The sequence below is a fragment of the Ursus maritimus genome, unplaced genomic scaffold (genome assembly GCF_017311325.1).
Source record: "Ursus maritimus isolate PB19 unplaced genomic scaffold, ASM1731132v1 scaffold_14, whole genome shotgun sequence".
NCBI lineage: Eukaryota > Metazoa > Chordata > Mammalia > Carnivora > Ursidae > Ursus > Ursus maritimus.
The window spans coordinates 48381422-48386102 of NW_024423786.1; the positions used below are offsets into that span (position 1 = coordinate 48381422).

Genomic DNA, 4681 nt, shown 5'->3' on the forward strand with positions numbered 1-4681 from the left:
CCCCCCCCCAACAGTCAGCCACATCTGGGGACAGTTTGATCACCATGACTGGGCCGAGGTGGGACATCCCCCGAGGCACACGGCAGCCCCACCACAGAGAACACTCCAGCCACAAAAGTCAAGAAACTGCCCGCATATGCCTGGGTTCAAATCCAGGCTACGGCACTTTTTAGCTATAAACACTATACACAGTAGGAAAGCTCTCTACCCACAGGGTGCCTCCGTTTCCTCAGTGTGAAATGAGGGGAACGCCGTAATCAATCAAGCGGTGAGGACTCTGAGTGAAGTACTTCAAGTAATCAGCACTAGTTTCTATGACTGTTGTCATTCTTTTTTTCTTTTTCTTTAAGTAATCTCTATGCCCAACATGGCGCTCGAACTCACGACTCTTAGGTCGTACGGACTGAGCCAGCCAGGTGCCCCTGTTCTCATTCTTCTTTTTTTTTTTTTAATTTTATTTATTTATTTGGCAGAAAGAGAGAGAGCATGAGCGGGGGCGGGGCGGACAGAGGGAGAGGGAAAAGCAGGCTCCCCACTGAGCAGGTAGCCCCAACCCCAGGACCCCAGGATCCTGAGATCATGCCCTGAGCCAAAGGCAGCGGCCTAACCAACTGCCCGGGCACCCGCCCCTGCTGTCATTCTTAAGACCTCAGGCTCCAAGTCCCATAGACTCGAATTAAAATCCGACACTTGTCATGGGGCATCTGGCTGGCTCAGGTGAGTTCAAGCCCTATGTCATGTGTACACCTTACTTAAAAAAAAAAAAAGACACTTCTGAACTGAATTTGGACAAGTGCTGTTGATGCCTGTCGCAGGAGTCACGAGGAGAAAGACGAGCTACTGGGCACACAGCCTCAGTGCGCGTTTGGGGACACAGGGGTGCAGAGGAAACGCTTGCTGAGCTTAGAAGTGCCTGAGCCTGGAAGGGGCACTAGGGGACACAAGACCATCTGGCTTCTGGGTTCCAAGGATGCCATGGCAACAGGACAGGATGGGCTCAGGTGCAAGAGAGCGGGAGGAGAAGGTTTCGGGGAGGATTCACGCTGGCCCCAAGCACCAAGCAGGAAGCATATGGCTCTGTGCATGCGTGAGACCCGGCCAACCTGGAGTGTGGCTGGCAGGAGCGTTCTGAGGAACGTCCCCCCCAGCTTTCTAGAATGTACAGGCCAGCGGAAAGGAGGGGAAGTTACTGGAAGCAGGGAACGGGCACACAGGGTAATCCAGGACAATCAGGGGCAGAGAATGCCCAGGAGTCGTGTGTGTGTGTGTGTGTGTGTGTGTGTGTGTGTGTGTGTGTAACCCACAGGGCCTACACTGAGCTCTTGCTGTTGAGGAGACTGAGCCCGCCCTCCCTGTCTGACCAGAAACCCAGGTCCAAGCTGGAGACATGGTCTGGGGATGGATCCCGGCTCTGGGCTTCCCAGCCCTACAGTGGGCCTCCTGGGAGCTTGGACCCGTCCATGCAGGCCCGCACCCCTCCCACGTGTGTACAGAGAGCCAAGAGAAAGAGGGATGGGCTTGAGGAGAAATGAAGGAGGCGAGGGGAAATACGATGATGCCCAGGCTGCCCAGGAAGCCACAGAAATGGCCACTGATGCATACGGGGTCCCCCAGGGCCTTCCCTCGCAAATGGCAGCCTCGCCTCACAGCAGCCAGAGATGTAAAGCAAAGCGAAGCGACAAGAGGGGGAGACCCAGGCAGGAAGGAGAGCTTTGCTGGTCCCAGTGCGCACCCCTTCTCACAGCCTGTGTCTCGTTTTTCTTCAGAACTGGCTTCACACCCACCCCTCTCAGAAGAGACTGCCTGGTCCCAAACTACAGGACAGCACTTTGAAAATTCCAGGACCTGTTTACAAGGCAGCATCTGTGGGGATTTCGATGGGAGCTGGGGAATCCATGGAACTCAGGGCTGCAGACTCCAGCCGCCACTCCGACACAGAGCCCAAGAGGGAAAGGGTCTCAAGACACCCTCACCCCCAGCCCACCCCGACGAGTCTGAGAGCTGCGGGCCCGCAGGGACCCAGCAATGAGTAATGGCAGGCTAGTTTTGCCTTCCCGGTGGCCAGAAGCCAGGACAAGGTTCATTCCGGAAGGGCGGGCCACAAAAGGGAGGGGAGGGAGAGGGAGGGGGCCTCAGGTGGAGGCTGGTTGGTGGTAGGCTGGCCTGGGGCCCAAACCCCAGAGCAGCCCAAACCCCAGCTGCCCGGCCTCCAGCAGGCCCTCCCCGCCTGCCTGCCGGGCTGAAAGGCAAACGCACTGAGCCACTTCCTGTTCCAGATACCAGCAAGGGGGCCTGGCAACAACCTTTCCAGTCTAGAAGTTTGCTTTTGCTCAGTAAATAATGATTACAAAAACAAAACAAACAAACAAATAAAAACAAACAAACAAAAACCCCCCAAGCCAACTTTGTCCTCACCAAGCCCTTGGGGAGCTTTTTGCTGGGACAAAAGATGATACCAAGTCACCCAGCAATTGGGTCTGAAAAAGCTGAAGAGGGCATTTGGTGGACAAACCTGATGGGCAGTCTGCGAGGATGGAGGAAGAGAGAGAAAAGGCCGCCAGTGGTGGCGCGCGTGGCTCTCACCCCCACTGAGCTCCTTCCTTATCTGTGAAGGGAAGATAAGCTGCTGGGTATATACAAGCAAAAGTCCACTGGTGTGGACAAGGGCCCCTACGTAACCCCTGCCCCAACCCCCAATCCAAGAGAGAAAGAAAAACAATGGACTGTGTTTTAATAGACACACATTTGCTCTGTGCCTCAACTCCCTCATCTGTAAAATGGGACCAGTGAAAGTGCCTACTTTAATTCTGACCTAGGCTAGCGGGGAGGCATTAGTGAACACAGGGGAGGAGCCAAACATAGTTACCTGGCTGGTGGAAGGCATCAGATGTAGTCTCTTCTTAAAACAGGGCGTGTTATCTGGTTTCTAACTACCCGAAAGCCTCCAGGGCCGGATGCTGAGTCCCCAGGGGCCCTCAGAGGCTCTTGGAGGCTCACAGAATCTCTTGGGGGTGAGCTTCTCAGGCTAGCTCTGTAAACAGAAGGGACTTTGCATGAATCCTCAAATTAACACAGCAGCTTATTCCCCATCATGGCTTCCCAGGGCTCCAAGGAACAGCAAAAGGTTTCCAGGACCCCTAGCTCAGGTTGCTCTGGTCCGTTAGGACCACCCTGTGCTCCACTCAGGCCCTTGGGAGAACTTCCCAGACAGGGAAACTGAGGCCCAGACCACCCAGGGAATTGGCTCAGGGGGCGTGACCTCCAGCTAATCTGGCAGGGCAGCAAACAGGGCTGAATCTTGGATTCACCTGGGTCCCTCCGCCGAGCCCTGCCCGCCACCAGAGATCCTGGGATGTCTCGGTGCGCAGCGTGGAGGATTCTCCCAGGCTAGCTATGCCCTGTCCCTTGGCTGTCCAACCCTCAGCTCAACAGAACGCAAAGAACCAGGCTCTATGACTCCATGGAGGAACGCAAGGTCTGCTCTCAGCTCACCGTTTCTGATCACTTTGGAAAAGAAGACCCCCAACAGGAGAAAAGGAACTGCATGTTTGCTCGCTTTGGCATTCCCCTCCCTGTCCCCCTCCGCAGTGCAGGCCTCTGAGATGCGCCCCAAGCTGCAAGCCGAGGGGGTTAACAGGAAGCGTCTGGCGTCCTGCAGCTACAGAAGCCCATTGTTCTCTGCCAGTCCCCTCCCCCTCGTCCAGGAAGACCCTCTGGGGAGCCCCTTCAAAAGGGTCTGACCGGTGTCTCCAGGCTGCTGGCCAGCCTGTCGGGAGAGTGAGCACAGGAAAAGGAAGCCCGCCGGGCGCGGGCTGGGGCACAGCTGTCACCGCCACGTCTCAGGGGGTTTCCGAGGAAGGGGGGTGCTCCGCCTTGCCTGCCCCTGGGTGGGGGCAGCCCTCCCTACAGTCCCCATCTGGAAACCAGAAAGCTTTGATCTCCAGCCTTTAGGTACAACTTAAGCTCCTGCCTCTCTCCACCCGTTTCCCCCCTTCACACCACCACCCCTCCCCCATCTCTGGTTCAGAAAGTTTCACACCCCACCCCTCCTCCATCTGATTTCAGATCTTCTCCAGGTCCTAACTGTCAGCTTTTTCCGATTAGCAGACTCCGGTGGAGGAGGGGGGAAACGTGTGCTTTGGTGGGGCGTCCCGGATTTGAGGGGCGCAGGGAGGAGGAGAGCTGTTAGCAATTCCCTGGGAGACCCTGGGGGCGGGCAGGGCGAGGGCGAGCAGCTGGCCACCAGATGTGGGTGGACAGGCTGAGGAAATTAATTGGTGCCAGTCGGTGGCAGGCGGGGAAAGGCAGGTCCCCAGGGGCCAGGGGAGCCGCCTAGGTGCGGGACGGAGCTGAAGGGGCGGGGGTGGGGGTGACAGTGAATGTTGAGATTATTTCTTAGCTGAGAGTCAACGATTTGGGGGAGGGGGGCTGATCCTGGACCGAATGGGGCCGGGAGATTGGAAGGCCACGAGGAATAAAAAGGGCTGGGGGGGGGCGGGGACCCAGGGGGATTTCTGCCGAGAGGGGCTGCGTTAAAAAGGATCAGGCAGGGAGGTGGGTGTGGGGAGGGCTCAAGCCTGGACAAATAGGTGGAGGGCCTTCGGCCTTGGGCTCAGCTCTCCGGGACACAAATCTGGGGAGACCTAAGCTCCCCTTAACACACAGGCGGGGGGGGGGGGGG

The 4681-nt window shown here is 57.0% G+C and overlaps 1 long non-coding RNA gene across 8 annotated transcripts in view; it reads right to left on the reverse strand.

Annotated features, from left to right (window-relative positions):
• The window catches only part of LOC103682138, a 12384-nt gene that overhangs the window by 3616 nt on the left and 4087 nt on the right, over window positions 1-4681 (reverse strand). For 4 of the 8 annotated variants that reach the window (XR_005834609.1, XR_005834610.1, XR_005834608.1 and 1 more), the window contains exon 2: window positions 2867-3031. This is a non-coding gene — a long non-coding RNA (uncharacterized LOC103682138). The other 4 variants (XR_005834612.1, XR_573369.2, XR_573368.2 and 1 more) reach the window with 3 other exon arrangements.